This window comes from Notolepis coatsorum (assembly GCF_963971535.1).
Source record: "Notolepis coatsorum genome assembly, chromosome: 2".
Lineage (NCBI taxonomy): Eukaryota > Metazoa > Chordata > Actinopteri > Aulopiformes > Paralepididae > Notolepis > Notolepis coatsorum.
In genome coordinates this window covers 47,560,350-47,575,755 of record NC_140166.1, presented here as the reverse complement: position 1 = coordinate 47,575,755, position 15,406 = coordinate 47,560,350, and positions in this window count along the sequence as shown.

Here is a 15,406-nt window from a genome sequence, read left to right as displayed (position 1 = left end):
CTCTGATGCATCTGTCTGTACCGTCATCTCCTTGTCGAAGTTCGGGGAGACCAGCACCGGTCCCGAACAGAGGGCCGTCTTGAGGTCCTCGAACGCCGCCTCCGCCTCCGGTGTCCACTTCACCGTGAACGGCCGCCGCGCCTGGGTCAGATCTGTGAGGGGAGCAGCGCGAGCAGCGAAGTTAGGGATAAACCTCCTATAATAGCTCGCTAGCCCATTAAATGTCCTGACCTGCTTCTTGGTTAAAGGGCGAGGCCACTCCCTTATCGCATCAATTTTCCTCTTCTGCGGTTTTACATTGCCCCGGCCTATTGTGAACCCCAGGTACTCTGCCTCTTCTAGTCCCAGCCTGCATTTCTTTGGGTTGGCGGTGAGACCCGCCTCCCGGAGGGCACCCAACACCGCTCTCACCTTTTGGAGGTGGGAGTCCCAATCTGATGAATGAATGATAATGTCATAGAGATATGCGGCTGCATAATCCCGATGGGGCCGTAGTACTCTGTCCATCAGCCTCTGAAAGGTAGATGGCGCCCCATGCAGGCCAAACGGGAGAACTTTATAGTGAAACAGCCCGTCTGGGGTGGAGAAAGCCGTCTTCTCCCTCGAGGCGGGGGCCAGAGGGACTTGCCAATAACCCTTTGTTAGATCTAGTGTTGTGATAAACCTGGCCAGGCCCAGTCTATCAATGAGCTCATCCACTCTAGGCATGGGATAGGCGTCAAACTTTGAAATGTCATTAAGCTTCCTGAAATCATTGCAGAACCTGGTTGTTGAGTCGGGTTTCGGCACTAAAACAATAGGACTGGACCACCTGCTATGAGACTCCTCAATCACTCCCATCTCCAGCATGACCCGCACTTCTCTTCTTATGGCCTCTCTTTTTGCCTCTGGGATACGATAGGGCTTCAGCTTTACCTTGTCTCCTGGGCTGGTAATGATGTGGTGCTGGGCCAATGTGGTGCGGCCCGGAGTGGCCGAAAACACGTCCCGGTTCTGTTGGACCAGCTCCCGAAGCTCCTGCCGTTGGGTCGGGGACAACTGTTCCCCGATGGGAACATCGGCCGCCTCTGCCACCTGCTGCGCAAAAGGGGGGAGAGGGGGGGCGAGAGCAACACATCCCGGGCATGCCATTTCTTCAACAGGTTAACATGGTATAACTGTCGATGCTTCCTACGGTCGGGCTGGTGGACCTTGTAGTTGACAGGACCCACTTTTTCGATTATGTCGTAGGGTCCCTGCCATTTGGCTAGGAATTTGCACTCTGCTGTCGGAACCAGTACGAGGACCCAGTCCCCCACATTAAACTCCCGTGGCTGTGCGCCCCGGTCATAAATGCGCTTCTGTGCGTCTTGGGCCTGTTGCATATGTTCTCTCACCACTGGCCAGAGCGCCTTCATCCTGTCTCTCATTACCTGCACATGCTCTATGAGAGACCGGTGGGGCGACGGCTGTTCCTCCCAAATCTCCTTTGCGATGTCCAGGAGACCCCGCGGCTTGCGGGCATAGAGCAGCTCAAACGGCGAGAAGCCAGTGGAAGCCTGTGGGACCTCACGCACAGAGAACATCAGAAAGGGCAACAACTGATCCCAATTCTTCCCATCCTTCTCCATCACCTTTCTTAGCATGCTTTTCAGTGTTTTGTTGAAGCGTTCGCACAGCCCATCCGTCTGTGGATGGTATATGGAGGTTCGCAGCTGTTCCACTTTCATTAGTTTGCACATTTCTTTCATGACCCGCGACATAAAGCACGAGCCCTGATCAGTGAGAATGGAGTCGGCAATTCCCACCCGACTAAACAAATGAAAGAGCTCCCGTGCCACAATTTTGGCCGTCACCGTGCGTAACGGGATGGCTTCGGGGTAACGTGTTGCATAATCTATGATTACCAGTATATACTGGTGGCCTCGGGACGATTTGACTAGAGGGCCCACCACGTCGAGGGCAATTCTTGAGAATGGGGTCTCAATGATGGGCAGTGGGATCAGAGGATTTTTATAGTGTACCTTTGGTGCTGCGCGTTGACACTCTGGGCAGCTCCTGCAGTAGTCCTCTACCGCTCTCTTCATGCCCGGCCAATGGAAACGCGCCTTTATGCGCTCCATGGTTTTGTCCACGCCCAGGTGCGCTCCGAGGATATGTGAATGCGCTAGCTGGAGTACAGTGGGAATAAAGAATTTCGGCACCAGCAATAGATCTTTAACCTCATCATTCTTCTTTACGACTTGGGACAGCAGTTGTCTTTTTATTGCAAAGTGAGGATATGACAGGTTACTCACCCCCTCCACTGGATTTCCATCTACGGTTTTGATATTCGCCCGGGCCTGCGTTAGGTTTGGGTCTTCCAGCTGGGCCGTTCCGAACTGACCCGCCAGGTCCCTCCCCACCTCGTCCGCCTGCGGGAACTCCGCAAATGGGTCCTCGTCACTGCTATCCGTCTCGGGGCCCGCTTGGGGCGCCGGCGCGTCGTCACCCACACCTGATGCCGTCTCCGTCTCACTCCCCGTTATATTCAGGCTTTCCAGCGCGTCGTCACCCACATCTGATGCCGTCTCAGTCTCACTCCCTGTTACGTTCAGAGCACACACCTTCGGCTGACGTAATCCTTTCCTCTTCCTCGGTTTACCCGTGGAGGGTGGGGTGTGCGGGGAGATGACGGCTGAGCACAGCTGGCGATACAGGGGGCAGTCTCGACCAATCAGCAGCGCTACCGGCAGGTTGGGTATCACGCCGGCTGTCATCGAGCAGACCCCCTTGGTGGTTGTCAGGGTGATCTGCGCTGTGGGATACAACTTTGTGTCCCCGTGCACACAGGACACTGACACTTGCGGAGCCTCTGCGTCGCAGTGTGCCAAATGGGGCTGAACCAGCGTTATGACACTACCCGAGTCCACGAGCGCTACGGCATCTTCGTCGTTGACGCGCACGGGTAAAAGTGTCGCTGATGTTTCCTTATGGGCCCAACAGGCTGCGCCATAATTGCACGTCTTTCCGCGGGGGTCTGAAGCTGCCGCCGATGGCATGGACACATCCCGGCCTGGGCAGTTCCACGAGAGATGCCCGGGCTCGCCGCAGTCATAGCAGCGTCTTTGGTCCTGGTCGAACAGCGTCTTCTTCGGGGTAGTTCGGGATCACCTGCGTTCCCTACCCGGCCCCTTGGGCTGGGCTCGTCGGGACCCCTCCTTGTTCTTGGCCGCTCTGGCTTTTCCCCTCGCCCCCCTTTGAGTAAGTCCCGCGTTACCTGGTGGGCCTACACAATATTCACTAGCTGCTCCACGGAGCGGGGGTCCGCTTGACTCGCCTGCTTCTTCGTGTCATAAGGGAGGGCTCTGACAAAGCGGTCCATAACAATCCGTTCCAAGACCGTGGGCCCTCCGGGGTCGGTCATTAGCCAGGCTCGGCTTATGCGGACTAGGTCGTGCATCTGGGAGCGCGGGGAGGCCTGTGCGTCATACACCCAGTCATGGAACCGCTGCGCACGGGACTGCAGACTATGGCCGTAACGGGACAAAATCTCCTGCTTTAGCCGAGTGTAGTTCTCGGCTTGCTCCAGTGGCAGGTCCTGGTAGGCCTTTTGCGCATTACCCGACAGGAAGGGGGCTAGCAGTCCCCCCCAGTCGTCCTCTGGCCAGCCCTCCCGGCCGGCGGTGCGCTCAAACGCTAGGAGATAGGCTTCTACATCCTCCTGCTCCGTCAGCTTGGGGATGAAGCGCCCGGGGTTAGGCCGCGTCCCTGCGGCCCCTTCGGCCCGCCGGTGAGAGGCCATCCGCTGGAGCTCCGCATGGATCATCCCCGTCTGTTTCCTCTGTTCTTGCAGGGCCTCTTCGTGCCGGGCCTGTTGTTCCAGGTTCGCCTGTACGAGCTGCTGCACCAGCGCGTCCATGCTTCTTTTCATTATTAAATATATATATATATATATATATATATATATATATATATATATATATATATATATATATATATATATATATATATATTTTTTTTTTTTTTTTTTTTCTACTTCGATAAAGTCTATTGTTGTTTATTCCGCACCCCTGATTGCCAGTAGACTATGCCCGCATTCTCCACCACTGTGGCAATTCCAGGTGTAGGGGTGGCAGAATAAACAACACACAGACAGGTTGCAGTTCCCAAAATCATGCTCTTTATTTTTCTATTCAAATAATAATCGCTTGCTGGCGGTAATCTGTCGGCCGGGCGGCGTCTCCGCTCTGTGGCCTTTTGCCTTGCGCTGCTACGGGGGACTGAGAGGAGGCTCCTCGGCTCCAGTAAGTCCCCCCTCCCCAACAGGCGCACCGCGCCGTGATTCGATAATCACCTAATCACTTCTGATGGGTCTCTAGTGACAGGTGCGTCCGGAAGCGGACGCCCAAACATGGGCAGCGCCCAGCCATTGGGTCGCCACGTAGCGCCCATCAATCACCAAGCCCAGGGGTGGCTTGAGGTTGCCACAGTGTGCACGGGTATCTCTGTATATACAGTATAACCCTAGTGTTATCCCAGGTGTATGTAATGGTGTATGTATCCGTGTATCTAATGTCTACTTTGTACACTAACCGATTTTATTACCTTTTTATTTACCTACTGTATGTCCTATTTTATAATGTTTTATGTTGGCCCTTTAACACTTTCCGTGCCACACACGAGAATACTCTGGTTTATTTATAGGTGGTTGAAAGCCACTCACGATATTTCTCGGAATTATTATTATTATTTTTTTTTAGCGATCTGAAATCATATTGCATCACCCGAGCCTACCCGAGTATAGCCGAGCGGCGCCGGCGATCATTGTGGAAAAAAGCGCCCCCTGTCGTCTCCCAGATGACATAAGTGATTTTGGAATGGACTCAATGAAAATGAATGGGGGAAAAAATCCGGTACTCCACATTTTCCAGTCCACTGATCCAGCCGGGGTTACCACAGTTCATTCTGGAACCTCAGAGCCCCGCTGATGATGGAGTTCTACTGTATCGCGTTGGATCCATACACTTATCGATTCTTTCGAATGGTGATCAGGAATTGGAATATACCAGTTGGATACCATCTGATGTCAGGTAAGGACTCTATGTTATCAGTGTTAGGATAATCAGAGTAAGTTTGATGAAGTTATAAGCTGTTTTGTGAAATGTCTTCTTTCGGTTTCACTGTAAAAGTCCGAGAGGAAATCAACGGGGCGATTATCCGTGCGCGGCTCGAATGTGCTTGCGTGCACGTATAATATTGATCATCTAGCGCAGGGGTGGCCAACCAGTCAGAGACTAAGAGCCACAAAAATGACTGTGGTACCACAAAGAGCCACACCATATACCAGCGTTTCTCAACCTTTTTTTTCAGTCACGGCACCCTTCATGTGTTTAATAGGTCTCACCCTCTGGCCTCTGAAGTTGCTAATGTCTTTTTTATTTGGGCCTCACAGGGTTAAAAGTACCCTGTGAGACCCACGGTTGCAAAATTACAAAATCACTTTTAGCCATTTAAAAAAAGAATGTTTATTTAAAAAATGTTAAGCACATGTATAGTCAATTGGTCCTGTTGTTCAGCCTCACAATGCTATTTGATAGTAAATGTGTTTATATGTCCCACCCTCTGGCCTCTGAAGTTGCTAATGTCTTTTTAATTTGGGCGTCACAGGGTTAACCTCTTAAGCCCGAGATATACAGTAAAAGTGTATATTTTCAGCATTACGTTTGTTTACCAATGCTTTTAATTGTTATTAGTGAAATATAAGATTATAGAAATCTCAGGGCATTGAGTCGGAAACCGGCGCATATTGACAGGAGGAAGTGGCACAGCCAAAAGTGAGTGTAGTCTTTTGAAGGAAGAGACTCAGGGCTTTCGAATTTCGAAAAACTACCCTACCCAGCTCACACCAGCCCCTGTCAATCATCTGACTTCTGGATAAACTTTTTTATTTCTCTTATTTTTTGGGATTATCTCCCACAAACCTGAACGTTATTGCCATAAAACAGAACGCAATTCGTTTCTCTACCTTTCTGTGAACGTCTTGCAAAAAACTGTGTTGCAATACGATGAAAAATGGTGGAGAAATTTACATTATAAAAAAGATGGCAGAATTCAGTACTGTATCTACAAAACCTTCTGTTTAATCATCTTCCCGTCATTCATTTGCTTAGATTTTTCAGGTCTGGTAAATTTTAGCATGGTGTTATTCACAGTCAAAGATATATATATATTTTTTTTAAATAGAATTGATATTCTCCTTTGGTTCATTACAATTTACTCAAGCCTAGTAACAGACACACTATTTCTGACACTGATCCATATATGTCCCTAGATTCAGATACCAAGAACATGCAAATGGACCATTTACATTTTTTTTGTAAATGTTTATTCTACGTCCTTATGGAATGAGTGACATAAAAAAATAAAAAATAAAATTGACTGGAAAATAGTCTTTGATAATGCGATGGGCAGATTAGACACATAGCCATAATTTAAAACATAGATTAGGCGATATTAACGTTAACATTGGCGCCGATGGTGGCATTCAGCGGGTAAAAAGGAAAACCCGGCGTGGCGCTCAAAGTGTTAAGGGACGGGTGTTGCAAATTAGCTTTGGCTACAAATACTATGATACAGGCATATATGTATTTGTATATGTCCCTTTAAAAAAATCTAAAAGTCAAGATAGACTGCGCTCACAAATTATAACACTGGGTGCTGAAATCCCGTCGAGTATAATAGAAAGAAAGCAATACGCTTGGACCAGCACTCTCAGATTTTGGTAGATTTAATCGCAGCCTGAAACAAACATGTTTCGGAACTGTAATGTTCCTTCTTCAGTGTTGATGGCTAGCAAATGTTCTCACCGACAATATTGTTTTTATACCAAGAACAGCAGGAAGTGACATCATCCACAGGTGTGTTGAATTACTATAAGGTCTAGTTTGACCCAGGAAGTACTTTGAAGTCAAAATTACCTAAATATACAAATACAAAATGTAGATAATAGATACAAAAACATAAAATTGTTATACTAGAAACAAAACCAAAATTGACATCTAATATGTATGGCTAGATAGGTACATTCTAATGCCTTATTCATTTTCAATATAAACCATAAACAAGAACCCTAGGGTAAATAAGTCCGCCCTTTGGCTTACAGTCAAACTCTTCTTTTTTTTTTTTTTTTTTTTTGAGCCTCGTAATAAAGAGGAAACCCGATGAAAAAACTAAAGTCAAAATTACCACAATATACAGATGGTAAATGTAGGTATAAGATTAAAATTAAAATTATTGTGCAGGAAACAAAAAACATAAATCAAAATAGCAAAAATATCTAGTATGTCTGGCTAGATAGATACACTACAATGCCTTATTCATTTTATATAAGCCATAAACAACAAAAACAAAAACTAAACAGGAAACCCATTGGGTAAATAAGTCTGCATTTATATATGGCTAGATAGATACACTCTAATGCCTTATTCATTTATAAATAAACAATAAATGTATTTACAATAATTTAAATTTTAATCTTATACCTACATTTACCATCTGTATATTGTGGTAATTTTGACTTTAGTTTTTTCATCGGGTTTCCTCTTTATTACGAGGCTCAAAAAAAAAAAAAAAAAAAAGTTTGACTGTAAGCCAAAGGGCGGACTTATTTACCCTAGGGTTCTTGTTTATGGTTTATATTGAAAATGAATAAGGCATTAGAATGTACCTATCTAGCCATACATATTAGATGTCAATTTTGGTTTTGTTTCTAGTATAACAATTTTATGTTTTTGTATCTATTATCTACATTTTGTATTTGTATATTTAGGTAATTTTTACTTAAGAATGGACTCTTGACTTCAAAGTACTTCCTGGGTCAAACTAGACCTTATAGTAATTCAACACACCTGTGGATGATGTCACTTCCTGCTGTTCTTGGTATAAAAACAATATTGTCGGTGAGAACATTTGCTAGCCATCAACACTGAAGAAGGAACATTACAGTTCCGAAACATGTTTGTTTCAGGCTGCGATTAAATCTACCAAAATCTGAGAGTGCTGGTCCAAGCGTATAGCTTTCTTTCTATTATTCCTTTAAAAAAATCTAAAATCAAAAGCAATTTACTTCAGGTACATTGACTTTATTCATCAAGCAGTGTCGACCTCGAGTGCTACACACTCTTGAGTGGATAGTAGAATAGACATTAGCATAGTAGGTAGCAATATAGTCACAGTAGATTATAGATACAAAACACACCAAAACCAACCACCTCGTACCTAAACCAGAGAAGCCGCCGTAGGGGTTGTGTAGGACATCTGGACAGGCAGGTAAGGCTGTGAGGGATGCACATAGATGTGGTGCTGTTGAGGCTGCTGGTGCTGCTGCTGCTGCTGCTGCTCAGGGCTTGGACGAGGCCCACACAGCCCTTGGGAAGGCTGGGCTGGTTGAGGTCCATGGGGAGCGTTCGGTCCCCGAGGGCCGTGACCAAATGCGTGTTGCAAGTTGCAAGTTGCTGCCGCCATAATCTGGAAAGAGAGGAGAAAAGCAGAGAGAGTGGCATGTTTACCCATCATACAGCGTCAAAGTGAAGCTTGTCTCTGTTGTTCAGTCACTAAGTTTGTTGCAAGGCAAATACAGGTGTGTGCAGTGAAGAGATATCATATATACATACATGCAAGATGAATATGACTACAAACAAACCAACATGGCTGCCATGTTAGGATTTAAATAGGAAATTAAGAGGATCGCGCTTGTGTCGTTGAACTCCCTGTACACACATGACTGTGTGGCACAGCGGAACAACAACACAATCATCAAATTTGCTGATGACACAGTAGTGGTGGGCCTGATCTCTGCCAACGACGAGAGGGCCTACCTGGAAGAGGTAGAGAATCTGTCGCAGTGGTGTCAGGAGAACTGCCTCTCCCTGAACGTCAGCAAAACAAAAGAGATGATTGTGGTCGGGGGTCAGGGACTACAGCCCCCTCAGCATCGACGGGGCACCGGTTGAGAGAGTGAACAGTTTCAAGTACCTCGGAGCCCACATATCCGAGGACTTGACATGGACCACACACATTGACAGTGTTGTGAAGAAGGCACGGCAACGCCTCTACTTCCTCAGGCGCCTAAGGAAGTTCCAAGTCAGTCAGAAGATCCTTAAGAACTTCTACTCATGCACAATAGAGAGCATCCTGACTGGCAATATCACCTCCTGGTTTGGGAATAGCACCGCACAAGACCGTAGCAGACTACAGAGAGTGGCCCGTTCAGCCGAACGCACAATTGGATGGGGGCTTCCCACTCTCCAGGACATTTACAACAAGCGGTGTATGGGTAAGGCTAAGAGAATTATCAAAGACTCCAGCCACCCAAACAACTGCCTCTTTGCACTGCTGCGGTCAGGCAAGCGATACCGAAGTCTCATGGCAAGCACAGAGAGACACAGAGAAGCTTCTATCCTCAGGCCATCAGGTTGCTCAACGAACAATAACACTATGCAACAACCATCAAATGCACTCACAGCACACACATCCACACGCACACACTCACTTTAAACAAACAACTCACTGCAGCACCCACTTTACCCACTTTAGAACACCTAAACACACTTTATATTTATTGGTAAAGAATTTGCACTATAACCCATACCTCATTACACCTTACTGTAAATTGTACCTATATTGTACCTCATCCCATTTCTGCTTTGTACTGTATAGTATATTGTATTGTAACTCAGGTACTTCTACTCTGCATTGTACATTGTATATATGTATATACTGAACACTTTTGTCTATGTACTTGACTTCTATTTTATACTTGCTATACTTATTTTGTACTTATCTATTTTGTCTAGCACAGTCTCTGGAGCGTAACAGAAAGACGCATTTTGTATAAAAGTATTCTGTACTTCTGTATGACAACTAATAAAGAAACTTGAAACTTGAAACGCTGCACTCGTATTGGACAATTCCTTGTCCCAGGTGATGATGATTGACCCATAAGACTTCACAGGATGATTGAATCATCAATTAGCTTGGATGGTTGGTGATTAAATATAAATCTTCAAAATGAATATGAAAATGGACAACTAATTGTATCTCAATATTGACTGAAAAGCACATTTTATATTACATCTAAATAGGGATGTCAATTCCCTGTCTGTATATTTAGAAATTGGAAAACGATGACATATATTATCTGTGGTATTTCTTCAAACTGTATATATATCTCAGATATTGACTAAAAAGCTCATTGTAGCAGACATCTATTGACATGAACTCAATTAATATCTCATCTATGATGCTGCAGTTCAGTTCAAATAAATAAAGGCTCTGGGTATAAAGTGACAGATGCTGGCCCCTCACGTTCACAGTGACTTTTCCTAAACCACTTCCATCATCGAAAACGAGGGGAAAAGGTCGGCTCGCGACCCTGAACATTTCGCGTGATTTTAAAAAGTGAGCCTATTATAGGCTCCATGCGAGCTTTCTACCGTGGGTACATCTGGGCGTCCCGCAACTTTTACACATGTAGCCCCAAAAACGCTTAGAAAAGGAAAGTTGAAAGCGTGGAATAAACTCGCCGAAACGGTAAAGTGTCCCACGGGTGCGCCGTGATTCCGATCCGCGTGAAAATATTCACGGCCATAGAGGAGACCGTGGGACACCTTTATGCAACCGAATATGTGTCTCGAATTTGCTCCCACGCGGCGTGCAAAATCGCGCAAGGAAAAATCGGACATGGCCCAAACTTTGGGGGGGCACTCTCCCCCCCCGGTCTTGTTTACATCAGGGTCCCCCATTTTCAATTCATCATAAATGTACAGTTCCCTCCCCCTTGTATATATTTACTGTATGTCACAAATGTAACAGTACTGCATTGAGGTCTTTCTCTGGTCTGCATCCCCTTAACAATTGTGTGTATTGAGCTGTACTGTACCCATTCTGCAATCTGTTAATAAAGTTTTCAATCAATCAATCAATCCCTCAGTGCAATACTCCAATTCAGCCATTGGGTGGGACGGTCACGTGACCCAAATCCGGGCCTGTGACCATAGATATCTATAGAACACTAGATAGCTTAAGGCGGAGTCACCAGCGTCACTGAACCGCCGCCATCTTGCCCCAGTCAGCCTTGAGTGAGAGTGAGTGAGCTGCACAGACAAATACTCATAACTCGCTGAAATATTGACGGATTTACAAACGGGTTGGTTTGCTATAAACATCAAATATGTAGTTATGATACTGCATACTTATAAAAAATTTTTTTTTAAAGATGTTTTTTTTTTACAAACCGCTTGAATCATAGCCACGTTAATAATGCTTGTAATAAACCAAACCGTTTGTAAATCCGTCAATATTTCAGCGAGTTATGAGTATTTTTGTCTGTGCAGCTCACTCACTCTCACTCAAGGCTGACTGGGGTAAGATGGCGGCGGTTCAGTGACGTCGCTCTCCATTGGCCGGCAGCGCGGGTAAGCTATCTAGTGTTCTATATATATCTATGCCTGTGACGGTCACATGTACCTATTATGTATTCAAATAACGCACCGGACTGCGGCTTGACGTTTGACGGTTTATTTAATCCGCTCCACCAGTGCATAACACACACACACCATCTCCCGTTACCACAACGCTTTACGGTATATCACAGCAGTGTCGTAACATTACCGTGCCATCTTAAAGGCCCGGTGAACACCGTTGTGATTCACATACACAACATATTCCCCCCCCCCACAGGGAACCCCGAAGAACATCCCCATACAGTTTAATTCATATTTAATTCATACTAACAGTCCCTGCAGCCTACCTAGGTGAACCGGGTAGACTGCCAGTCACCGACATAGTCTTGTGGATTATTCTGCCACGCAACAGACTATGCTCTGACTAAACCGGTCAATGAATAAATATAAATAATCTGTAACATAAATAGTCTATCTCTCAAGTAACATAGTCTCTCAAGTAGGCCGGTCTATTCCGGACGCGGACTGGCCGTGCGTCCCGGTGAACCTGGGGCTCGACTGGCAATGGCAATGGTGAGCCCCGCTGGGCGCGGTCTTGAGAGGCCTCCAGGTGAACCTGGGGCTCGGCCGGCAATGGCGGGCCCCGCTGCGGCTCATCTGGCAAAACCCAGTCCTCAATGTCCAGCTCTGAACCCTCCCTGGACTCTGGGTCCGAGATGGGGTCGTTTGCCACCTTCTTAAGCCGGTTTGCGTGCCACCGTGATCCATCGGCCAGACGAAAGGTGGCCGGGCCCAGCCGGGCCGTGACCCGTATCGGTGCCGACCAGAAGGAGAGCAGCTTGTGGTCCCGGTGGGGACGACGAATCCGGACCCAGTCTCCTTCTGTGAAGGAAGGCGCTTTCACCCTCCGCCTCCTGTCGAACCGCTGCTTCATTCGACGCTGAGCATCTGCGACCCTGGTGCCCTGGCAGGGTATCACTGCCGGCGCGATACTTGCCGGGACCCTCAGCCGATCCAGGGGAAGCTGCAACTCGCGTCCCATCATCAGGAGGGCTGGGGAACTGCCCGTAGTTGTGTGCGGCGTTGCCCTGTAGTGCAGCAGAGTGCGGAGTAAAGCGGCTGAGAACGGCAGACCCTCCGTCAGGTGCGCTCTGATGCCGTTCTTCAATGTCTGATTAAACCTCTCCACCCCCCTGTTTGCCTCCGGGTGGTAGAAAGCTGTACGGACGTGGTTAATCCCCCTGGCCTCCATGAAAGTGGCAAAGTCAGCAGAGACAAACTGCGGCCCATTGTCCGTAGTGAGGGTGTCTGGAATTCCCCACCGGGCGAACAGGGCGGAGAGGAAATCCGTGACCACACGGGTAGTCACAGACCCAGAGGCGGCCACCTCCGGCCACTTGGAATGGAGGTCATAGGCAACCAGGAGGAAACGCTGGTGGTGTGGGACACCATGGAGCTCCCCACAGATGTCCAGCTGGATGTGCTTCCAAGGTGCGGGTGGCCATGGCAAAGGCTGCAGCGGCGCTGGGGTCGGCGGCCCCGTCTTACCGCTGAGAAGGCAGGCTGAGCAGTCCCTCACCATTGTCTCTATATCCCGGTCAATGCCCGGCCACCACACCAGATCCCTGCAGCGCTGCTTCACCCTCACGATGCCCAGGTGCCCCTCGTGCGCCATGGTCAATATGCGTGCTCTGAGGTCACTGGGGATGACTGTGCGAAGCCCCCGAGCCACACAAACACTGCTCCAGCAGGACAGCTCATCCTTGACCCGATGAAAAGGCGCCAGCACCTCCGGGACCTTCACGGGCCACCCCCCCCTGATGTAGGTGCGGAGCTGGGCGAGCGTGGAGTCCCCCTCCGATGCAAGCTGAAGGTCCTCCAGGGAGACTGTGGCCTGGAGCGGGCCGTGAAGCTGAAGGACAAGCTCCGGTTCCATTGGATCCGGGCACGTTTTGGGTGCCGGGTCAGGGGTGGCACGGGAGAGCAGGTCAGCCACTACATTCTCCCTGCCGGGAGTAAACACTGTGGTGAAGTTATATGGCTGGAGCCTCTCAGACCAGCGGTGAATCCTCAATGGCTTGTGGCCCGACCCGGATGTAGCGAGCAGGGCGGTAAGAGCCTGGTGGTCCGTCCGCAGCGTAAAATGTCGTCCGTACACGTACATGTGCCACCGTTCACACGCCCAGACACAGGCCAGAGCCTCGCGCTCCCCCACCGAGTACTTCTGTTCCGCTGGGGAGAGAGCGCGGGATGCAAACGCCACTGGGCGCTCCACGCCCCGCTGGACCTGAGACAGCGCAGCCCCGATCGCCGTATTGGACGCATCACAGGTGACAAACGTCGGGCTCGCCAGATCGAAGAACGCGAGCACTGGTGGTGAGGTGAGCTGCGTTTTAAGTTGGCGAACAGCGATAGAGCAGGCTGGGGTCCACTCCCAGACCGCGTCCTGTTTCAGGAGCCTCCGAAGCGGGGTGGTGGTTGTGGAGTATTGGGGAAGGAAGCGAAGGTAGTAGGCTGTCATCCCTAGAAATGACGAGAGCTGCGCTGGGCAGGACGGCTCAGGCAGGCGCAGCACGGCCTCCACGTTAGACTGGAGCGGGCTGAGGCCATCAGCAGACAGGCGGAACCCCACAAATTCGATGACTGGGACAGAGAAGGTGCACTTGTCCCCATTCAGCGTGAGGTTGTGACCGGACAGGACGTCCAGCACCCTCGCCAGGCGCTCGTCGTGGATGGCTGATGTTGCACCATGGACCACTATGTCATCCAAAAAAACGACCACGCCCGGGATGCCGGCGAAGATGGTGGCCATTATTTTTTGAAAACAGCTGGGGGCTGAGCTGAGACCAAAAGGCATGCGGGTATACCTAAACACTCCGACATGTGTCACGAAAGCCGTAAGGTAGCGACTGTCAGGATGCAGTGGAACCTGCAGGTAGCCCTGGCGAAGGTCCAGTTTGGTGAAAACTGAGGAGCCGTAAAACTGTGCCGCCAGTTCCTCCACTGTGGGCAATGGGTACTTATCCGGAATCACCGCTTTGTTCACCTGCCTGAGGTCGACGCATGGACGCAGTCCCCCTAATTTCCTTTTTACTATCACCAGGTTGGAAACCCATGGTGAAGCGTCGACGCGCTCGATGATGCCCGCATCCAAAAGCTTCTGCAGCTCGGCGGTGACATCGTCGCGTAGGGTGAGGGGCAGGCGGCGCAGCGGCTGGATCACCGAACGCACCTCCGGGATGAGGAGAGGCTGGTGGTGAAACGCAGTGAGGCAGCCCAAGCCACTAAACAGAGCAGGCCAGCGCTGGTGCCAGGGCGAACCCACAGACAGAATGTCAGCCCCTGTATTGTCCACCAGGGAGAACCCAAGCCCACAAAACAAATCGTAGCCCATGAGGTTGGCTCCCTGATGAGACACTTGGAAAGTGAATGAGGGAAGGGCCTTGGTCCCATAGCACACAGTGAAGGTGATTGTGCCTGCCATTCCTATCTTAGAGTGTCCATACCCATACAGGTCCTCTGCGTTGGCGGTGAGCGTCCGGCGCGGGAAAAGTCGACGAACCGTGGAAATGTTCAAAAGTGACTTGGAGGCCCCCGTATCCAACAGGAGTGGGAGAACCACCCCGTCCAGTTCCACCGTGCACCATTTAAATGCACGAGAGGTGGCGTCCACTGAATGGATGGTTGTCGGCGTAGGTGGACGTGGCGAGCGTGGCGGCGTGCTATCAGCACCGGGAGCAGAGCGGCAGACCCGGGCGAAATGGTTCTGCCTGCCACAGCGTTGACACCTCTGTCCCCTGGCAGGGCAAACTGGAGCCCGGCTGGGGTGTGATGAGGAGCCACAATTTCCACACACGGCCCGGCGTGCTGTTGACGCAGCCGTACCCCCCCCGCAGTGCAATACACCAATTCAGCCATTGGGTGGGACGGTCACGTGACCCAAATCAGCCAATGGGAGCGAGAGTCCGGAGAGTGTGGGTCCG